Genomic DNA, 20,779 nt, shown 5'->3' on the forward strand with positions numbered 1-20,779 from the left:
GGAAAGCACTGTGTCATTGTCTTGGTCAGCTGCCATGTACTTTGCTAAAAAGTATCTGATCAAAACCAAGCGGAAGGATCACAATTCCTCCTCCTCCTTCCTTCCTTGCCCCAAGGAAATTTTTATGAATTAAGACTGTTACATCACTGAGAAGCCACACTAACCCTAATGAGTTCAGAATACACAGAAAAGGCACACAAGGAAAATTTAGAAATAGTGTTGCTTCCCAGAGGAGAGAGGGAAAGGAATGTCAATTTTCTCTACTACCTGGGATACCAGTACCAGGTCAAGGCCACAGATTCTGCCCTGATACTCCACGAGCCTTCATTCCCTCTGAACATCATAAATGAAAACCAGGAGCACGGGCAGCTCCCACTGCCATGGGCTGCACAGGCCCAAGGGTTTCACCTCTCTTTCAGGGAATTTTCCCCTTTCCAGGAACAGGGAAATACAATGCTTAACTTCCCAACACAGCGAGTGTCAGTGTGAACGTAAGCACAGAAGACCCAGATGCTGAGTGCTGCACAAACATCTGTCTGCATTAAACATCCTCTGACAGATGTGGAAGTTGTTGGCATACTTGGATGCTGCCTGGAGAAGGATAATTAAAGTTTCCTTCAGAATGTCCAACTCATTAGCAGCCTTCTTTTCTGCCCAAGAGGTAACAGAAATTCATTTAAGCCCTCTCTCCTTTCTCTGCGTTGCCAGCTCTACACTTCTTTCCTGGTAGATCCTGCTCACACTGCAATTCTTAAGCCATCTTAGGGAAAGTAATGGGATTTGATAGCAAAGGGATGAGCCCTAATTTCATTTAACTCAAGTCATTTAGTTGATAAATCCGGTATTTCTCAGGAGTGTGATGGGAGCTATCAGTTTGGTAGCAGCCAGCTCTAGGAAAGGATGACAACAGAGGTCATTTGATGGCAAAATGTCCCTTTCCAATACCACTTGCAGGTCTGCAAAGACAAGGTAGCTCCTTCAGCTTAACTGGACACACATGGAATAGTGAGGACATGCCCAGCATGGCATTAAGTCAGTTGGATACTGCACCAGAACTTTCTAGTTTCTCTGAGCAGACACTTGAGGCTGGAAAAGTAAAACAGAACCAAAGCAAAAAGTAAAACAGAACCAAAACAAAAAAAAAAAAGGTTACAGTTCCACAAAGCCAATGCAAGTCTTCTCCATGTAATTATCTACAGGGAAAGACTAAGGAAACACCTCCCAGGAAGGTTTGCAAGGCCTGAGTCTGTTCCTGCTGTAATGATCTCAGCAGTGTCTGGAAGAGGGAAGTTTAATGTTGATCTAGAAGCCCATTAACAGTCAACTAAGTTTACACAGGTGTAAAACTAATCCCCATAAATACTGGATATACTAAGTGCTCATACAAGCTGCTGAGGACAGGGAGAGCAGGGGTGGGCTGCTTTTAGAGAAGAACATGGAAAGGAACTTGCTGCCATTTGATAATAATATCAGAGCATTAAGTTTTTGGAGGCAAAAACAATAGCCCAGGTCCTTGACTCTACACTGACCCTTTTTTGATCCTTTTTTGCTTCCTTTCAGGAATCCTCTGTCCTCTCCAAAAATGTCACAACAGAATTTGATGGTAGGACGAAGGGAGTTTTCAGTTGAGATGAGCTCATCATTTTCTCAGTGTAGATTTGTATCAAAGTAGTTCTTTAACTCTTTTGAGACACAAAGTACCTGGGGGAAAGTATTCCAGGTCCTACACAACCCTGGCCCCCTTACACACCCAAACCCTAGGTATTTCTTCTCCCCTTCTGGTGGTAACAAATCTTTTGCCAACAGCAGACAACCCCAGGAATGCTTGCATTACCAAGGGATACATTTTGCAGTGTGTATCTCTCTAACTGTTTCATTCAAAGAAATACTAACAGGTAAGTCAGCACAAGGGGCCACCTGCAAGAACCTGAGGGACTCCCATAAACATTATGGAGAAGCTGGAAAACATTTACCATCTACCTGGAAAGAACCCAAGACACTTCCCAAACACAAGGTCATCCTAGGGAAAAAAACAACCCTGTTTTGTTTCTTCACTCATTATTTTGTGAGGATATGAAAAGGAGAGATCATCTTGGATATCTTCTTCTTTCAAAAGGTTTTTGAGTACAGAGGAAGATCTGTGTCTGTGGTCAAAAGCTTTCCCTGGAAATATTTATAAACCAAGAACTCCAGCATCTGACAATACCAGCAGCCTTATCTAAGCCACCATCTAGTTTCTGACTGTGAACAGCATCAGAACTCCCACATAGTGTAAATTCAAAGGGAGAAAACCAGGAAAAGTGTTGGGATCATCGTGTGTGTGTGTATACATATGTATCTACATACACATAAATATATATATATATCTCCAACAAATTACTCATTCTATAAGTCTATAACTGGCCTGTCCCTGAAATTAGAGCTTTTTTTTTTCCCCAGCATTAATGTGGGGTATTTTCTCAGTTATACACTTCTAGTCCCTTCCCTACAGTCTTGTTTAATGCCATCTCAGGAGGAAATTTTGTGTATCACCAGTTACAAAAATGTATCACTTTAATAAATCACGTACATCAGCTTTTAACTGGATTAGAGTCTTGTATCACCCAGAAATGTGAACAACACCCAACTTAGTATTTCTATATTCTATTACAGTTCTGCAAGGCAATTCCCTCTTTCCAGTCCTCATGCTTCCTCCTTTCATTGCTGTTAATTCCTTTTGTTTCTTCTGCTCAGATTTTTCAACATTTAGTGAAAGTAGAGCAAAAGAACTTGAGGGGCAAACATGGAACTGATGGCATTTCCTCTGGTCACTTTTGCCAGATCTAAGGAGAAAGGTACCTCAACAGCCAGCATTAAGTCTTTGATAACTACCAAAGGGAAGTCTCAGGAACAGAGTTTTCTGCTCAAATACTGAGGCTTCAACTCTTCAACTCAGTCCTCAAAACACACTTGCAGTTGTAAAACAAAACAAAACAATATATACATATATATATATATACTATATATATATATATAGATACAATATTCTAAACCATCTTCATTAAATCACCTTGGCAACTATTTGCCAGAGAATAATAATTCTTAGTGTTTTTCATCATTTAACTCTGTAAGAGTTTAATACAGAACAGTTTGTGTTTGGTATTAGTGAAATTCAATGTTTTAGGCTATACCTTTTTAGTGACTGCCTCATTAGCTAGCATTGCACACAAAGTGGTGCTCTGCCTACTCAGGCTGTAAAAAACAAATAAATGGATGAATGAAATGAAATGAAACAAGAATACAGAAATGGTGACAAAACAATGAGGTATTTCTGAAAGACATGTGACTTGCTTAAAATTAACTACTCCAAAAAAAAAAAAAAAAAAAAAAAAAGACAGCATTGCTTTTATAACAAAAATTACAATTCCACCAGATATGTCACTGTTTTTTTATAGATGTACATGAGACTCTAAGGGAGCAGTGTCACAGCCTCAGCACTAACCTGCCTTTGCTGGGAGCAGGGGACAGAAGGACACATATTTACACTTCAATACTATGTGCTAATTTGAAATAACTAAAAGCTGATCCATACCTTCACGGTGTTCAACGTTGCCATGGCATCCATAAATCAAACAATTCATAGATTATTTTTGTGCAATATAAAGAGAGAAGCTGCCTATGGCTACAGTATTGCTTTGTATGCAAAACAGAGAATTCCATTAAAAAATGAACAAAACAGTGTAACTACTTTACACACACAGAATGTCTTTCTACTAAGTTGCTGAAGTTTGATCCTAGATTTTAATATACCCATAAGCAAACTGTGGAAAGGAAGCAGATGTTAAGAGAACTGCAATTAAAAATAGTCAGAAATAAAAACTACAGTCAGTTTGTCTGTAGTTTCCTTGCCCCTCTATGCACAGCATAACCCCCACTCCAGAATTCATTCAACTGACAAGACACCGTTCGAAACAAAAAAAAAAACAACCAAAAAACCAAAAAGGAATTAAAATTTCAATTGCTATTCTTGAGGCAGGTGGGGTGAGCTCAGGAAGCATCCCCTGACCTTTTCCACGTGGCCCTGGCAGGGATGCCAGGCAGGGATGCCAGGCAGGGATGCCAGGCAGGGATGCCAGGCAGGCAGCGGCGCTGCACCTCTGCCACCGCAAAACTCCGCGGCACGCACAGAATTACACAGCGGGTCCTGCCGGAGCTGCTTCCCACTGAAACACGGCCGGCCCTACGGATTCGTACCTTCGGAGCACCTGGGGAGGGAAGAGACGGGGTAACAAAGAGCCAGGCTGCTGCACATACCTGCCACAGGAAAAGAAAGGCTGCGGCAGGAAGAGAACCTGGCGGGGTCACAGCCATAGAGCCGAGCGCGGCCGGGCCGGCAGAGCCCCCCCTAGCCGGCTCCGGGACCCCCGGCACCGCCAGCCACACGGCACCTCCCTGCCTGGGGACACGCTCCGAGTCCCCCTGGGCACAGGGACAGCGTGAGCTCCGCAGGGTGGCTGTCTCTGAGGCTTCCCTGAGCCGTGCTGAACACTTGAAAAGATTGCTGTTAATCTGCTCTGAGGGTAACACAGTGGAGATGGTGATGGGAGTTTTTAAAGGCAAATCCCAAACATGTAAAAAAGCAGGCATTTCCCAGCTGCTTGTGGGAAATTCTGTTCAAGAAATACGGTTTTACCTTGCATCTCACTTACACATCTTCAATTTTTAAGTGGCAAGACAGACGATTTAGGCATGTGCTGCTCCCCTTTCATTTCTGCGTTTTAAGAATTCTGGATCATTTACCAGAAATCACAGGGAGCAGTTCAGCATGGAATTTTACAGTCCCTTTCTGTCACCAGGCTTTTCTGATATTCCTGAGCTTTTGGAATATTTACAGGCCAATTCCAAACAAGCCTTATAGTTTCCATACCCACCCAGCACACGCACAGAACCTGCATATGTTACCAACATATATGGAGCCAAGATGAATTTATCAAACACACAGAAGTCGCAGAGAGCCTTCTTTTTTCTGGAATATCAGTGGGTTTAATCTATACCTCCAAAAACCACAGGAGGATCCAAGCTCTTCTCCCATTCACACACAAAATCATGGATTTGAGAAGGAAGCAGCTCCACATGTGATGGTTTCACCTTGCAGTCACAGAATCCCAGACTGGTTTGGATTTGGATCATCTTGTTCCACCCCCTGCCATGGCAGGGACACCTTCCACTACCCCAGGTTGCTCCAAACCCCAATGTCCAACCTGGTCCTGGACACTTCCAGGGATGGGGCAGCCCCAGCTCCCCTGGGCAACCTGTGCCAGGCATTCACTATCCTCAAAGGGAAGAATTTCTCCCTAATATTTGTTATTAACAACAAATTTCCTTGCAAATGTCTTTGCAAAGACACCAGATTTTGATGTGTTTTGGGCTTTTCAATTAAGAAACACACACAGACACAAACCACACAGCAAGCAAACAAATCCACAAGAAAAACTTGTTTCCAAACAAAGAATTTCTTCCCTCAAAACCTCACTCCTGGCTCTGTGCTGAACTTCTCTGCTGCTGGTTAAGACACAACCAACCACTAAGGCTGGGATTTTGGTTACACTAAGCCTGTAAATGAGCTGAAATAAAAATAATTCCAGTTTCTCACAGCATAAGGCAGGACAACTAAATGGGAATTAAAAGGATGCTAAAATCCCCAATATCAGAGCAGGGTCTGTGTCACACTATGTATGTTTATGCCGTGATGCTCAGCAGTTACTTACTCCAAACCAAGTGTTTCAGTTCAGTTACATATTTCAGCTTATTCCACAAGCAGGCCAGCACTGTCCAGATCACAAATGTGTGCTTTTGGCCAAAGCTTTCAAAAGTATGGCTAGTGAGAAGCAAAGCATGGAATCCCCTTAATTCCATTCAGCTCAGAAGCTGAACAGCTCGTTAAGAGAGAGCCATCACCATGTCCTTTAGGGAAAGCCAGCCCATGGAATACAACTGAGAAATGCCAAGGGTGACAATCCAGGGTGGAGCAGCAGCACTAGAACCTCAGGATGATCACTCTACTCAGTGTCTCTCCCAGAAATACGATTAACTATGTTAGCAATTAGTTGCTACTAGCTACATTACTAATAGGAGAAAAAATAAACCCAACCCACTGTAATTAATTTTTAAAGAGAGTGAACTGTTTGAACCTGAAGTTCTCTGCTCATCATTACAATCTGTCCTCAATTAAGAAATCCACAAGGTGGTTTTGTGCACAAATTGGGAAAATTTACAACTGTAGCACTTTTTGCTTGACCCAGAAGGACCATGTCCTGCCCAGCCTGGTTTGTGTTCCCAGCCCCACTCTGGTGACTGGGCTCAGCTCCATCAGGTACTGCAAGTCCTCTCCCTTCTCCTGAGAGTTCAGTGCCAACAGCAATTGATGGTACAAATGGGAGAGCCTGGATGTACATCCAATTCTATTTCAGTATTTTTGTCCTTAAAGAGACAAAATATCTACTTCATTCTTCAAAGTACCTTCCTAACTCTGGCTTCCTTTTTGCCTTTTCCACGATTAAACACAACAAAATCCTGTTAATAGCCTGCATTAACTGTACTTCATAAAGCTTTCTGAGTAAACAGCACCATATAAAGATGAATTTCAATACAGATTAAATCTTTTCATGTACTTTCAAGTCTTTTAAGAAATATCAAGATTCACAGAAGTACACAAATAAGTTATTAAAAAAAAAAGGAAGTACTCCAAAATGTCTCCTGTGGGAATAACTCTGTATAGTTGTGCTAATTCTGTTTCAAGTTCTTCTCGTCTAAATTTAGACAACTAAACATTCATTTATTAGGCTAATGATTCAAGTTTCCTCTCTTTCCAAAGGAAATTAAGGAATTCTGGCAACGGCAATTTATCCTGCCCTGGGACTGTGGACCAGGTATCAAAAGGGAAAAGGACCAAATGTAGAATTAAAGTCTTGGCTTTGTCACCAAAAATCTGATGTGTTAAACTTTGGTTATGACAACAATTGGTCATGACACTTTTTTTACTAAAAAATTCAAAGGCATTAGACACAACACACTTTAAAACTATCTAATGCAGAGGTAACCTCTATAATACTTCCAGCTACTTTTAAAATTAAACAAATTTATCTAAAGCAGTAGAAAACATGGCAACCAAAATTAAATACATGACCATCATTCTTCAATCATTATTTGCAGAAAGGACAGATACATCACATATTTTTTTGGAGAGATATCAGTTTGGTAAAGCAAATTACAGTCTCTTAAACTTTTAATTTCCCTTGGAATTTCTGAGGAGCACTTCCAGAGGAAGAGAGGATGACACTACAGGCAGAAGACAGGCTAAGAGGATGGACACTGCAAGCACCCCCAGTTCTGCTGACACGTCCTCTGCTGCAGAAACCTTCTTTTGAAGAGCTTAGAGGATCCCACAGAACAAGTGTTACAAGCAACAGCACCAGTGAGGTCCAAGAGCTCTTAGGCCTTTACCACACTCATGGAATGGATGATGGAAATTATCTGAACTGGGTCAGTCATTGACAGAAAACCTTGGAGTTTGTGAGAGAAATCTTCCTGTAAGACTTGCTCAGGGAAGGGCATTCTGGAAGGAATGATGGGGTACAGGAGTTATCAATCGTAGAATCACAGGATGGTTTGGGTTGGAAGGGACCTTAACGATCATCCAGTTCCAACCCCTAATGAAGAAAAGTTGAGATAGCCACTTCAAGAACACTGTGAGTGATTTCAGAATTAAATTCCACAATCCTAAAGATGAAAAAGGCCTTGAATGCGGCACAAAGAGCTGACTTAACTTTCTGTATTTTACACAATGTGAAAAGTCTTAACCTAAATGCCTGGGATCCATTATGCTAATTTTTGGAAAGAGAATTCAAAGGTTAAGACATTAAAACATCCTTTGAGAGGTGCACAAGCCTTGGCAGAGAAACATTTTTATCATCTTTGTACCATTCTGGAGTTATTTGGCAACAAAACTTTCTAAATAAGATGAACTCCTTCAATTTTTAATTACAGTCATGCAAAATTAAAAATCTTTTGCAAACATCTGTTTTATTAATGTGGACACCCAAGTGTTCACCTGTTCACACCACATTAATTTCCAACAGTCCAAGTGTCAAATTTCAGTACGGCCCAAACTGTCTCGCCTAGTCCAAGGGGGTTGTAGACAACTGTTGTAAATAAATGAACATTGCAGTCAAAACAATTAACTGATCAAAACAATATTATACACAAATTAAAGTCGAATTGCCAAAAATATTTTTATAAACTACATTAAAAACATACTAGCAGATATCCTTCAAGTTAATATTGATGTTATGTAGTAAATGTTTTCCTTAGCATACACAACAGTTTGATTTAGGGCAAAAATTAACCTGCTTTAAAACAAATTAGCCATAAAAACTTACCAAAACCTATTAAAAGTCAACTTAGATAAATTTCTGTCAGTCTTAGACTGGCAAAAACTTTATTCTTTAGTTTGTTGCTCATTCATGGATTAAGTTAAAAGATGGTGACTGCTTATCCACAGGATTTGCAACATGCCAGTTTCAGTGTATGTGCTTCTGGAATAATTGCAGAGATTCTAATACTGAAAAGAACAATTCTGAAAACACCACCAACTGCTAAGCTCCTGTCTGAAGAAATCATTAAATCACTCTTTATTTTCTCCACACAAAGGAAAATAATTTTTACAAGAAGTGCTTGCTATGCCTTAGGCACAAGACTCGGAAGAATCCAGAATCATGACCTCCTGTAGAATGGGAACTGAGCCACTGTGGGGAAGAGAACTGGGATATGCAGGTCTTCCATGACCTCATTAATTATTAGGAGATCTCTGTGTGCTGGATTTACAGTTTGCTAACCTCACTCCTCACAGGCTCCATCAGCCTTTGGAGCAGCCCAGGATTCACTTCTCCCCGTGTTCCTCAAGAACATCTTGTGGCAAAACCAGCTTTGGGACGGTGCCTCATGGGCAAGTTGTGTTTCCTCTTTCCTGACTTACTTGCCCAGGGCAACAGCACTTTCCTGGATCATTCCTAAATTTTACTGAAGTCCTCTGCTTCAGCAGGAGCAGAGAATGTTGGCAATGCCAAGAGCACGGGAAGCTTTCCATAACCTACAGGGACATGTGGAGCAGTAACTGATGGAGACTTCCAGACTTGGCACCCAGGGAATAATTAGCCAATGGAGAGGGAAATGATTTTTCCTGAGACCAATGAGGATGACATTGACTGGATGATAAATCTGTTATTCCTCAGTGGGTAACTGACAAGCTTGGGAAGAAAACAGGCAACCTTCTCTTTTTCTGCAGGTAACACCAAGTAACTGTACAGATAAAAGGAGCATGTCAAGACAATGAGCACAAAAAAACCAGAGACACCAGGACAGACTGCACGACCTCTGAGCAACCTGCTCCAACACTTGACTGTCCTCATGGTGTACAAGTGTTTCCTTATGTCCACTAACATTTCAACCACTGGCAATGAAGCTTAATTCAAGATTCTCAAGCTACCGTCCTACATGCAGCCATTTCCCTTCACACTTCTTGCACCTGGCCAATATTTGATTCCCCCAAAGACCTGCATGTTTATGCACTACCTGTGAGCAATTCTACAAAATTCCAGGAGCCTGTAATGTTTGAAAGACACAGGTTTAAGAAATCCACAGATGATGTTCACTCCCTAACTGCAGAGTAGTCAGACATCTACACAACTCACTCAGTGAGACCCTGAGAGGTCATGTTCTGTTTGGTAACAATTAGTTTCAATGTTTTTCAATAATTACTTTTACAAGTTTCAAGTTCCCTGGTACAAATTCAGCGACTGAACTTTTCTCCCATGCGTCAGTGGAAAACTTGAGCCTCTGCTCTTGTCTTTCCCAAGGCTGGAGAATGGGAAAGCTTCTTCATCTTTGGGAAAAGGGAACTGGACAGCTCAGTCTTACAGTGGGCTATGAACTCTTCCACACAAGAAGAAACATGATTTAAAACTCATTCCTGGCAAAAAGCTTTCAACTAAATGCTACATGTGTGCAGGAAAGAGGACTGGACTCATGGCAAGATTATTTTCAGCACTGCCTATAACATTCACCCACAGCTCCTTCACAGCTACAAAGTGTTGGCCACAAAGAACCTTCCACCAGTTTAAGAGATGAAGCATTTCCTCAAGTAAAGTTGGACTTGATCATCTTGGAGGTGTTTTCCAACCTTACTGATTCTATGATACCAAACAGATGAGAATGGACAGCGTGCTTACAAACCAAGAGGTGACAATGATGGCCCAAGTTGTGACAACGAAGGACCAAGAGCTGGGATGTTCATGGCTAAAGGTACTGGCACAAGGGTTACAGCCAAGTCCTGGGAGGGGCATGGCTAACAGAAGTCACACAAGGGTTGCAGCCAAATCCTAGGATGGCCACGGCTAACAGAAGCCATTCAATGGTTACAGCCTGAGCACCCAAGAACTGGATGCTGCTGCCATCTTGACTCACTCTGGCCTGACATGGACAGCTGAAATTAGAAGGAGCAGCAAGGACATCGTGCTTTAAACAAGGAGACGGACGGTGACGACAGCTCCTGGTTAGCTGCAAGTTTATTATTTAAGTGATGCCAAGACGCCCGTGGCGATGATGCTTGGACACTGCCCTGGGGGAGAGGAAGCTGAAGGGCCCCGAGGGGCAGCGCTGCCGGCCTGCGGGCCGGGCAGCTCGTGCGGCTCGGTGCCCCCGGGACCCCCGGCGGGGCCGCGCCTCGCCCGCCGCATCCCGCCCCCGCCCGCGCCCCCCGCGCCCCCCACTCACCCTGCCGCGGGGGCCGGGCCCCTCCTCCTTGGCCTCCGCCATGTTGCGCCCCCCCTCAGCTGTCCCAGCCCGGGGCGAGGAGCCGGGGGGTCACTCCCTCTCAGCCTCCCCCGCGCTCCGGCGGGCGGCGGCTCCGGGGGGCTCCGCGGCGCGGCGGGCGGGGCTGAGGGGGGGGCCCGGCGGCTCCCCGAGGGCGGCGGGGCGGGGTGGGGGGGGGATGAGGGGTTTGGGGGGGGGGGGGGGGGGCTCGGACCCGCCAGGCCGCGGCCGCTGCTCCCGGAGCTGCCCCGACCAGCCCAGCGCGGGGCCGCTCCGCGCATGCGCCGCACGCCTGCGCGCGCCCGCGCAGGCGCGGCGGGGGCTCGGCGGGGCCGCGGGGTCGGGGGTGCCCCCGGGGCGCCGGGGGGCGGGGAGCGCTCCGGGATCCCGCGGCGGGAGCGGCCCCCGGGGGCTCCTCCGCCGCCCTCACGGCGCCGCCGGCGGCGGCACGGCGGCGGCGAGCTCGTGGCGCGGCCGCCGGCAGGTGGTCGGTGGTCTCCCGGCTCCTCTGGCGCCGCCGGGGTGAGGGCCCGGCCAGGCCACAGCACCGCCCTCACGGCGCCCGCCTCACCTGTTCTGCTTATTGCACCTCTGCTGCGTCATTCGTGAATGAATTCATTTTGAATTAAGTAATTTTTTTTTAAACTGACTTTAGTTTAGTTTTGTTGGTGCCGTTGCAAAATGTGGAATGTGTAAAAATTTTCTTGAGGGTGTCCTGTGATGTTTGATGCGTGTGCGCTTTTGAGCCTCGTCAGCAAGAAAGGAGGTTTAATCCGTGGAACAAATAGCAGCTCACAAGATCTAAGTGATGTCCAGGTGTTAGAGAAACAAGTTATTGTTGGTAGAGCTGCCTTGTTAAGGTTTAGGCCTGGACACGCTTCGTGCTCTCAGCCCTGGAGCGAGTTTAACAAAGGCTGGGGAGAAGGACGAGCCGGTGATGGTGGGCACGGGGAATGCACGACTGATGGGCCGCAAAGACACCTGGCAGAGCTGCCAGAGGAGGGAGCAGCTAATAAACCCCACCCGGCAATTGTGCTGAATCACCTGCAGCTGCCTGGAGGCTGGTTCTGGCAGGGGGACATGGCAACTGCCAGCTCATGCACCACTGACCCCAGAAACCACCGACACAAAGGAAGAGAAACACCGAGCGTGGCACTCATTAGCATGAACAGAATCATTACCCAGTAGAAGAGTAATTAAAAGAGAACTATGTAACATGTAGCCAATGAACACTGATGGCCCATTAAGAAAAAACCTTTGAAACCATATGTGAGTTACAGATTATTGACGGGTTTTTATTGTGAGCAGCGTCGGACATTGCCAGCGCCCAGAAGTTGATAAGGACAGTGGGTTCTTGTCTCTTTAATAATTAAATAATCTATCTGCTAATTAAAACTTGGTCTTAAAGGAAATCTCCACTTCCCAGTTTATCTGATTTGCACAATTATAGGCTGGTGCTGAGCTGCAGCTGCATTTCAATGGTGACTGAAGTGATCCTTATATAAACACTGTCCTTCAGCTGGCCTGAAATGCTGGATGCAGAATATTGGGATTCATTTAGGAAATCTGTCAGGTCTTTCTTAGAAATCACGGCATTCCAAGGACAGAAAGATAATTAATGTGATAATTTAATAATTAACGCTTTTCACTTATGCAATAATCCTCATCCTCAAGTCTAAATTAAAATAATCCTTATCTTGAAGTCTAAAATAATTATAGTTGATGAGTTGTTTTGTGACGTTTCTCAAAAAATTTAATGGCAAAAGATGTTATATGTGAACTGTGAGCCTGATGTGAAATTTTATTAAAAAATAATCTCATCTTTAGATAGCTACAAAGAAAAGAATGAATATTTTAATACTTTTTAAATGGGGACAAAATACTATAACAATAAAATTTAATATGGATTTATATTTAATTTTTTAAGAGTTAGAAATTCTAATACTGTCTCAGTATAGGGCTGCACATCAGGGTTCCCCAGGTGTTTTGCACAAAAATCCACTGTGAACACACAGGTGTCCCAAAAGCATGGGATGTACGTGTGTGGACCAGCTGAAAATGCACAGATTTCTCAAAGGGATTTTCTAGGAAGACAGAAAATAGAGAAATAAATTTGCTACATAATAAATATAATAAAGAATAAATATTTATTAACTAAAATGCCGAGGAATTCAAGTTTGAGGAAGGCCTTAAAAGTTTGAGTTTGGTTTAGGAATTAAGATATTTAGGGAAATAAACTTGCTTTTTCTTTTTGCCCTCTGGTTTTTGAGGCTTTGCAAAGGCTGCCTTCATGTTTTCAGGCTGAAGTTTAGAAATTGTGGTGGATTTGTGTCACACTATGACACGAAATATCTCACACACAGACGCCTGACGCAAAAGAGGGAAGAAAAGAACCAAAAGAGAGATTTTATTTTCTGACTCCACTACATATGGAATAGCAAAAGTGACAGTGGCTTGGAGGGTGAAATTGCCACCTCTCCAACCACACTGGTCAAACCAACAGTCCATCAGTTCTCTCCACCCACAAAGAAGAATGCAAAACATTCATTATTTACATGAACGGTGTGAGAAAATTCAGTAGAAATATGTAAACATCAGAAGGCATAGAAAACTTTTAGAAGAACTTTAAAACTCTCAGAAGAACAGGGCGACAGAAACCTCTTTTTTCATGTCATCCCAGTGCCAAATGCTCAGCCACTCAGGATAACCTCAAATACCACGGGAACTCCAGTGGCATCACAAGACTGGACAAAACGTGGGGCTACATTGTAGATTTCCATAGTGTGGTATAAAATGAACTTGTTCAAGCATTTTAATGGGAACAGACATCTTTGTGCCATTGCCTGATTCTCCTAAGTAAACCAGGGAGTGATGGAAAAACCTGAACTTTCAACATCCAACAGAAAATGCTTTCAGACGACTGTACGAAGAATTGTGTGAGAAACAGATCCTGTCACTACAACAGGTGCTAAATCAGCCGTGTGCTGTGGAACTCTGCCTGCTGCAGGTTTGCTGAGGGTGATGCCACAATGGACAGGCGAGGGGGTGACAGTGAGAGCCACCATTTAAAGCCAGATCAACCCTGGTGTGGGCTGAGATGTCCAAACCTGTTCCCTGCAGGGTGTTGGAACCAGAGCAGGACATTCTTCAGCTTCTTCAGACTCTTGACTCTTGGGTGTTGTTGGCCCAGCTTTGGGAAGACCTGACTGTGGCCTTTCAGTGCCTGAAGGGGACAACAGGAACGATGGAGAGAGGCTGTTTCCAAGGCCTGGAGTGACAGGACAAAGGGAAATGGCTCTCCACTGCCAGAGGCCAGGCTAAGGTGGGAGATTTGGAAGGAATTGTTCCCTGTAAAGGAACAGGGAGCCCTGTGTGTTCACAGGAGGCTCTGGCACAGGTTGCCCACAGAAGCTGTGGCTGCCCCTGGATCCCTGGAAGTGTCCAAGGCCAGGTTGGATGGAGCTTGGAGCCACCTGGGCTAGTGGAAGTTGTCCCTGTCCATGGCAGGGTTTAGAAGAAGATGATCTTTAAGGTCCCTTCCAACCCAAACCATTCCACAATTCTGTGATTCTACAGGAGCTGTCTGTGCACGAATGTGGCTAAAAAAGACACTGCAGAATACGTAGAAAATGTGGTGATGACTCTGGCAGAACAGACCAAGATGAATGCCTGGATAAGGCAGGGAAAAGATAAGATTGTTCCACACTATTGTTTTTGAATTGCTTTTTAATTCACCTCTGGAGTGCCCATATTCCAATCTACTGCACAATCCTGCATGAGACTATTCCTCTTTAAACCAATGACATTTGAAAAGGAACCACAAAACCCCCTCCACATGCAGTCTGCAGTTCAGTGAACTGGATGAATGATCTTTGCACATCCCCAGGGGCATACACAGCTGAATATAGATCACCCAGAAAACCTGCCAGCCGTACAGAGTGGGGCTGGGCACTCCTGCAACCCTGCAAACCTCGTGGGTTGGGGCTGGGCACTCCTGCAACCCTGCCAGCCCCGTGGGTTGGGGCTGGGCACTCCTGCCTCTGCTCCAGCACAAGCTCTCTGCAGAGAATTCCAGCTGCAGGTGGAACAGCCCTGCTGTGTGTTTCAGGCCAAACATGAATTAATAACAACAAATAATCTTGTTTCCTTTCCAGTGAGCATCCAAATAGGACAGCTTTGGGAGATGAGTGGAGAAAAACATGGCTGTGGCAGATGTTGTACCCACAAAGAATAATGAAATTGATAATGTTGGAAAAGACCTCTAAGATCACCAAATCCAACCATCAGCACAGCACCACCACCACATTCACCACTAAACCATGTGGTGCTTTGGGCACTTCCATGTCCTTGTCATGGACTGAAAAGGGATGTGGAGATGAGCAGCCAGTGACCTTTTCTGTCCCAGAGATGGACAAAACTGTGGACACCTCTTAATTTTAGGTGCTCTCGTACTGCAGACTCCTCCGAAGCAGAGTTGTAATGTTGTAAGAAGCACAGGGAATATTTCAGGGGAAAAACAATTGCAGTGGTGTCTCCTCTTGAGCCCTGAGCAGACAGGGGAGACCCAGGGACTGTGGGGACGTGGGTTTGTGTCCCAGCTCAGGGGCTGCTCTGGTTTGTCCCTCCACATGCTGGGTGGGATTTGCGTTTCCCTGGCGCTGGTGATGTCAGGAGCTGCCAGGACAAAGGGGAACAGGAGGCTTGGAAACAACAAGGATCAAGGAAAGAGAAAAGCCAAGTTTTAAAAAGCAAACGCTTAGTCATAGAGACACAGACGCAGGAGGGCTGGCAGGGGCCTATTTCCATCCTGAAACTCCCCCTCATTCCCAGACTTGCTCTGGCTGTGTTTGCTGGTAACATCCCCTTCCCCCACCACCCACAGATAACTGAAGGAGCAGCCGCTGAAAAAGAAAAAAAGGAAAAAAAAAAAAAAAAAAAAAAAAAAAAAAAGGCAGTTGCCTTGCTCTGCCTGCAGGAGAAATGTCAGGAAGTGTCTGGTGGTGGGTGGGATGAAAGGAGGAAGCTGAACTCTAAAGAGAATATTCTAGCTCTGCTCGTACAAACAAATGCCCCTCTGTATTCTGCTTGATAAGAACATCCAGGAGCAGGTCCTCCTGCGTGCAGGAGTGTGGAGTAACATACACACCTCTGAGTGATTTATTTGTACATGCTGCATTACCCCCAGCACTCCGTGAACTGGAGGGGAAAAGATGGAAACAGCTCAGGAAAAGCACAAGCATGATCAATAATTAATAGTGCCTTTTTTGTAATAGGAATGATCCAATATTAATTATGAAGTTAATTTCTGTTTGGATGGTTTGTGCATGTGTATGAAATTTGGACCAGGATTTAAGTTCAGTGCAATCATGCTTTTATTCTAATTACAATAATTATAAATCTATTTTGCATCCTCTTTTTAAGTCTCAATAACACAGGCTTTTGTTTCCAAACATGCCAGACAGCAGTTTTTGCACACCAAATATGGCAGCTCTCAGCTTCCCAAAGTGAATCCGGTTATAAATAAAAAATAAATTGTTTTGCTTCGTTGTTGGTGTGCAAATGTGAAAATAAGCCCAGAACATGGGTCAAGATAAGTACTTTGGATTTCTAAAGTCACAGAGTCAACAGGGAGGAAAGAACTTAATTGCAAACATCATGAAATATTTAAACAGACAGTGACCAGCGTGCAGATGTGGGATGCAGACTTTTATAGCTAATTCTGTGTTACAAACAGCTGATGCTGCTCTGCGTCAGGAACTCTGTATCTTTCTTATTCTGGAGCCTTAAAAATTGTCAGTGCACCATTTTGAAGCTTATTTCTTGCACTGGGTGATCTGTTGGGAAAAAAAAATTCTACGGCAGAAGCACAAAACCCAGATGGAGAACTGAGTTTCTTATTTATCTGTGGACCACCAGCTCGATGCCCTCTTGGGACACGGGTGCATCTCATCCACATCATACTGGTGGCTGGAGGGTGCCATAAGAGCAAGCAAAAATTTCTCTTTGTTGCACTTGGTTTCATTATACAGTCATTATCTATTTTCCAGCTATATTCATGCCTTTCTTGTGCTACCAGGACAGACTTATTGGAAAGTTTTTCTAAGGGAAATCCAATTTATAGTAACAGAAGTTTTGTAGCAGGTTCACGGTAGATTATTTTGTTGAAGCAGAAGAAAGGAAATGTGAGTTTTCTCTTTGCTTATGGGTCTTTCCTTTTGTTTTTCTATCTGCTCTTGTCTCCCTGCAGAAAATCCAAACTCCAAGTAAACCTCCTCTCTGTGACAGCCCCGTGGTCCTTTGGCAGTGGGAGAGTTCATGCTGGCACCAAGCTCACCCTGTGAGCCCCCAGAGTAAAACGGGGTGAGATCAGTAAAACCTGCACAAGACATTTCAGATTGCTTGCAGGCTCTGCTAGCCATCGTGATACTGTCATGTTTAGATCTTATTATTCGCTGTAATAAGATGCCAAAAGTAATTTTCAAAAAGGGAACTGTTAGACTTTTGCAAAATCTGGTTGTGCTCAAGGCCTGGGATAGGTGTCAGGTCGTCAGAGCAGTATTCCCCTGGGAAGTCTCTTCAAGTGTCTGCTGCTACAGCAGGATTAATTTTATCTTTGTCTTCTGAGAGTCACTGAAGAATGACATGAATAACCTCTGGAGTTCTTGTGGCCATTTGTGTTGTTTGGAGACCTCCTCTCGAATCTTTATTAGCAATTACTGCCCACTCACAAACTCTGGTTGCTGCTTTTTAGTATCATCCTGAATTTGTGCTGTGACTACATCACTTTTTCCAAAGGCAGAATAAAACTGTTTATTTTAAAATTTCCACCATTTTTGTGTTACAAAGAAAAAAAGGTTTATTTTGTGTTTGTCTTTTGGAAATAGCAGTGTATTAAAAAAATAGTTATAGAGAAGACACTGCCAGTCTTCAGATTTTTGAGAAAGTCATGGCAGCCTTATGAAATACAGCTTTGTGAGTCTACTCCCTTCTGCCCCACTGACATTCCATGCATAGCCAAACATTAACCAGAGCTCAGCTCAGAACTGCAGGGATTTTGCAGAGCTCATGTATCTGTTTCCCTGCTTGTCTCTTTGAGATGGAAGAACAGGAATCTCTGTAACAGTTACATCCCATTCTTGCCACATACTTTTTGTCACAGACTCCCAGACTGGTTTGGGTTGGAAGGGACCTTAAAACTGATCCAGTTCCACCCCCTGCCATGGCAGGGACACCTTCCACTATCCCAGGGTGCTCCAAGCCCCATCCAACCCATCTTTGGACATTTCTAGAGATCCAAGGGCAGCCACAACTGTTCTGGGCACCCTGTGCCCACCTCACAAGGGAGAATTTCTTCCATATACCAAGCCTAAATTTCCCCTCTTCAGTGGGAAGCCATTCCTTGTCCTGACACTCTAGTTTCTGATGCAGAGTCCCTCTCCAGCTTTCCTGGAGGCCCCTGCAGATCCTGGAAGATGCTGTGGGTTCTCCAAACAACCTTCTCTTCTCCAGCTGAACAGCCCCAGCTCTCCCAGGCTGTCTCCATAAGGAAGGTGCTCCAGCCCCTTTATTAAACTCACATCTCTCCTCTGGACTTGCTCCATGTTCCCCTTATGTTGGGGGCACCAGAATTGGATGCAGTATTCCCAGATAGTCTGAGAGAATCCCCTCCCTCAACCTGCTGGCCCAGCTCCTTTGGATGCAGCCCAGGGCACAGCTGGATTTCTGGGCTGCATCTAAAGGACCGTGGCCAGTAGGTGACAAAACATGACAAAGTTTTAAATTCTCTTAATCAAAGAAATACAAAATTAAATTCTTTATAGCAGAGAGCCACAGAAAATTAAATTCTCTTAATAGATGGCATGCATGCTGTTAACTGTAGGGCAGTGGGATAAATTCTAGTTATGTCTATCTCATTTCTCTCCACAGCTCAAGGACATGTCTGGATTGACAGCTTTGTCGTACAACTGTGCTGAGTGTTCCTGCAAGGCAGTGAGCATCCTTAACTCCAATTAACATCACTGGGAATGGAGGGCTCTTGGAGCCTCTTGGAAGACAGTCTTGGCATGCTCAACTCGTCCAAGGATCACTCTGCCCACTGCAGAGCAGCTACTGCTGAGAGAGGAGACACAGGCAGCAAGAGGAGGGGAAGACCACTTTATCCAGATTGTGTGATCTCATCAAGTCATGGAACTTCCCAATCTCAGAGCTCTCTATTTTTAAGCCTATAGGCATATTTGTGATGTTATAGAAGAAAAACCTCTTGGAGAGCAGTTTTAATCTGTGCTCAAGGAGACGTGAAAACAGCACTGGAGGGAGACGAGAACCCTCATCACTGAGTGCCAAGGAAAGTTGCTGTGAGCTGAAGAGCCTCTGCAGCAGCTCTTGGCCACTCCTGCAATCTGCCTCAGCTTCAGATACCAGGTGATGTTATTGGCATTTTCCTTCCTCCTTTATTCTGTCAAAGGTCACGCTTCTTCATGACACTGTGGTGAGCCCCAGAATGATGAAATGTTCTGCAGGAATCCCTATTCTTCCAGACAGGTTTATCCCAGTGCACCACAGACTTGGTTCAGGAGAGCTTGCAGCAGGACAAGGACTCTACCCTGCACCTTCTGGGTGCCTCCCTGCTCTGCTCTCCCTTCCCACTCCTCCCTTTGCTTCCTGATTCTTAAAATTCCTGAGCGCCTCTAGCTCTGGGACACACTGGAATTTGTGCACACAGCCCTTAAACTGTTTTCTTCTGGGTCAGAATTTCCCCAGGGAATGCCCAGGGAGTGCAGACATGGCATCTCCTCACAATGTTTAATTGCTTCTTCAGTAGGAAGGGATGTTAGTGGATTCATGTTTGTTTGTACTTGGGACACTTACAGAACCTCATGGGGTAATTATTCCTAATTAGCAACTTGGACACACGCTGCTCCTTCCTCCTACAATCTGCAATTAATAATACAGACATAATTCAGATTTCTCCTTTCCAGGCTTGTGTTTATGTTTATAACAGGAGGAAACAGTTTAAGGAAAAAAATGTGTCTGAATCAATCACCTGCTGAGCTCCACACAGGGATTACTTGAGGATTATCCTGTGCTTGTGGCTGCTGAGACATTCAGAACTTTGGGCACCTCCGTGTCAGCCTGATTCCCTGTCATATTCCTCCAAGGCCTTTTCCTCATTAGTCACAGACTGCTTCTTACCATGGCTTAATTCAATTTTTAGATCAGTTGTACAGTATGAAAAATCCTCAGAAGTAGTAACACTAGTGTTATTTTTAAATAGATTCGTATTTTGAGGGTGAGAAAGGTCTGGAGTTCTTCCTTTCTTGCTTCTCTCAACGGCCCCTATTAAACTGAACAAATGTACGTGTGCACCGAACATCCCAAGAAACAGATCAATGTAAGGATGGAGAAAGACTTCAACTCTTACCCCAGGTGTCACAGAGCATTTCCAGTCTCAGATATATTTGTTTCCAGTGCAGCATACTGGGGAGAACATCCCAAGCTTTTTTTTTTCCCCCAGTGTCTGTTTTTATATGAAACCAGTCAGCTGCCCAGCACGAACACTTACAAAACAGGTGATTGTTACCAGAGGCTGTTTTTACTTCAAGTCCTGTTCAGGCATCAGTTTTTCTCTGATTTGAAGACCAGGATAAACACTCATATTGCAGCTGTAAAACATGGACTCTTACCCTGGCCTCTACTACATCTGGAGAAATTCAAAGCCACTTTGCAGACTTCAGATAAATTCTACAGATTCTTGTATAGATTTTTCATAGAGTCATAGAATCACAGAATATCTTGAGTTGGAAGAGACCCAGAGGGATCATCGAGTCCAGTTCCTGGTCCTGCCCAGACACCCCATCAACCCCTCTGCCACAACTCCAGCCCTTCCCTTGGGTCCTGTCCCTGGTCACACAGAGCAGAGATCTGAGCTGCC

At 44.4% G+C, this 20,779-nt stretch overlaps 2 long non-coding RNA genes across 2 annotated transcripts; both read left to right on the plus strand.

The window, feature by feature from the left end:
- Positions 1 to 13,893: 13,893 nt before the first annotated feature.
- LOC128819105 (uncharacterized) lies at positions 13,894 to 14,556 on the plus strand. Its single transcript, XR_008440642.1, has 2 exons — positions 13,894 to 14,170; positions 14,425 to 14,556. It is a non-coding gene; the product is annotated as an uncharacterized LOC128819105 (long non-coding RNA).
- A 450-nt stretch (positions 14,557 to 15,006) lies between these two features.
- LOC128819106 (uncharacterized) lies at positions 15,007 to 17,264 on the plus strand. The gene is made up of 2 exons (XR_008440643.1): positions 15,007 to 15,332; positions 17,096 to 17,264. It is a non-coding gene; the product is annotated as an uncharacterized LOC128819106 (long non-coding RNA).
- The last annotated feature ends 3,515 nt before the right edge of the window (positions 17,265 to 20,779 follow it).

This window comes from Vidua macroura, chromosome 25, assembly GCF_024509145.1.
Source record: "Vidua macroura isolate BioBank_ID:100142 chromosome 25, ASM2450914v1, whole genome shotgun sequence".
In the NCBI taxonomy this organism is placed as follows: Eukaryota; Metazoa; Chordata; class Aves; order Passeriformes; family Viduidae; genus Vidua; species Vidua macroura.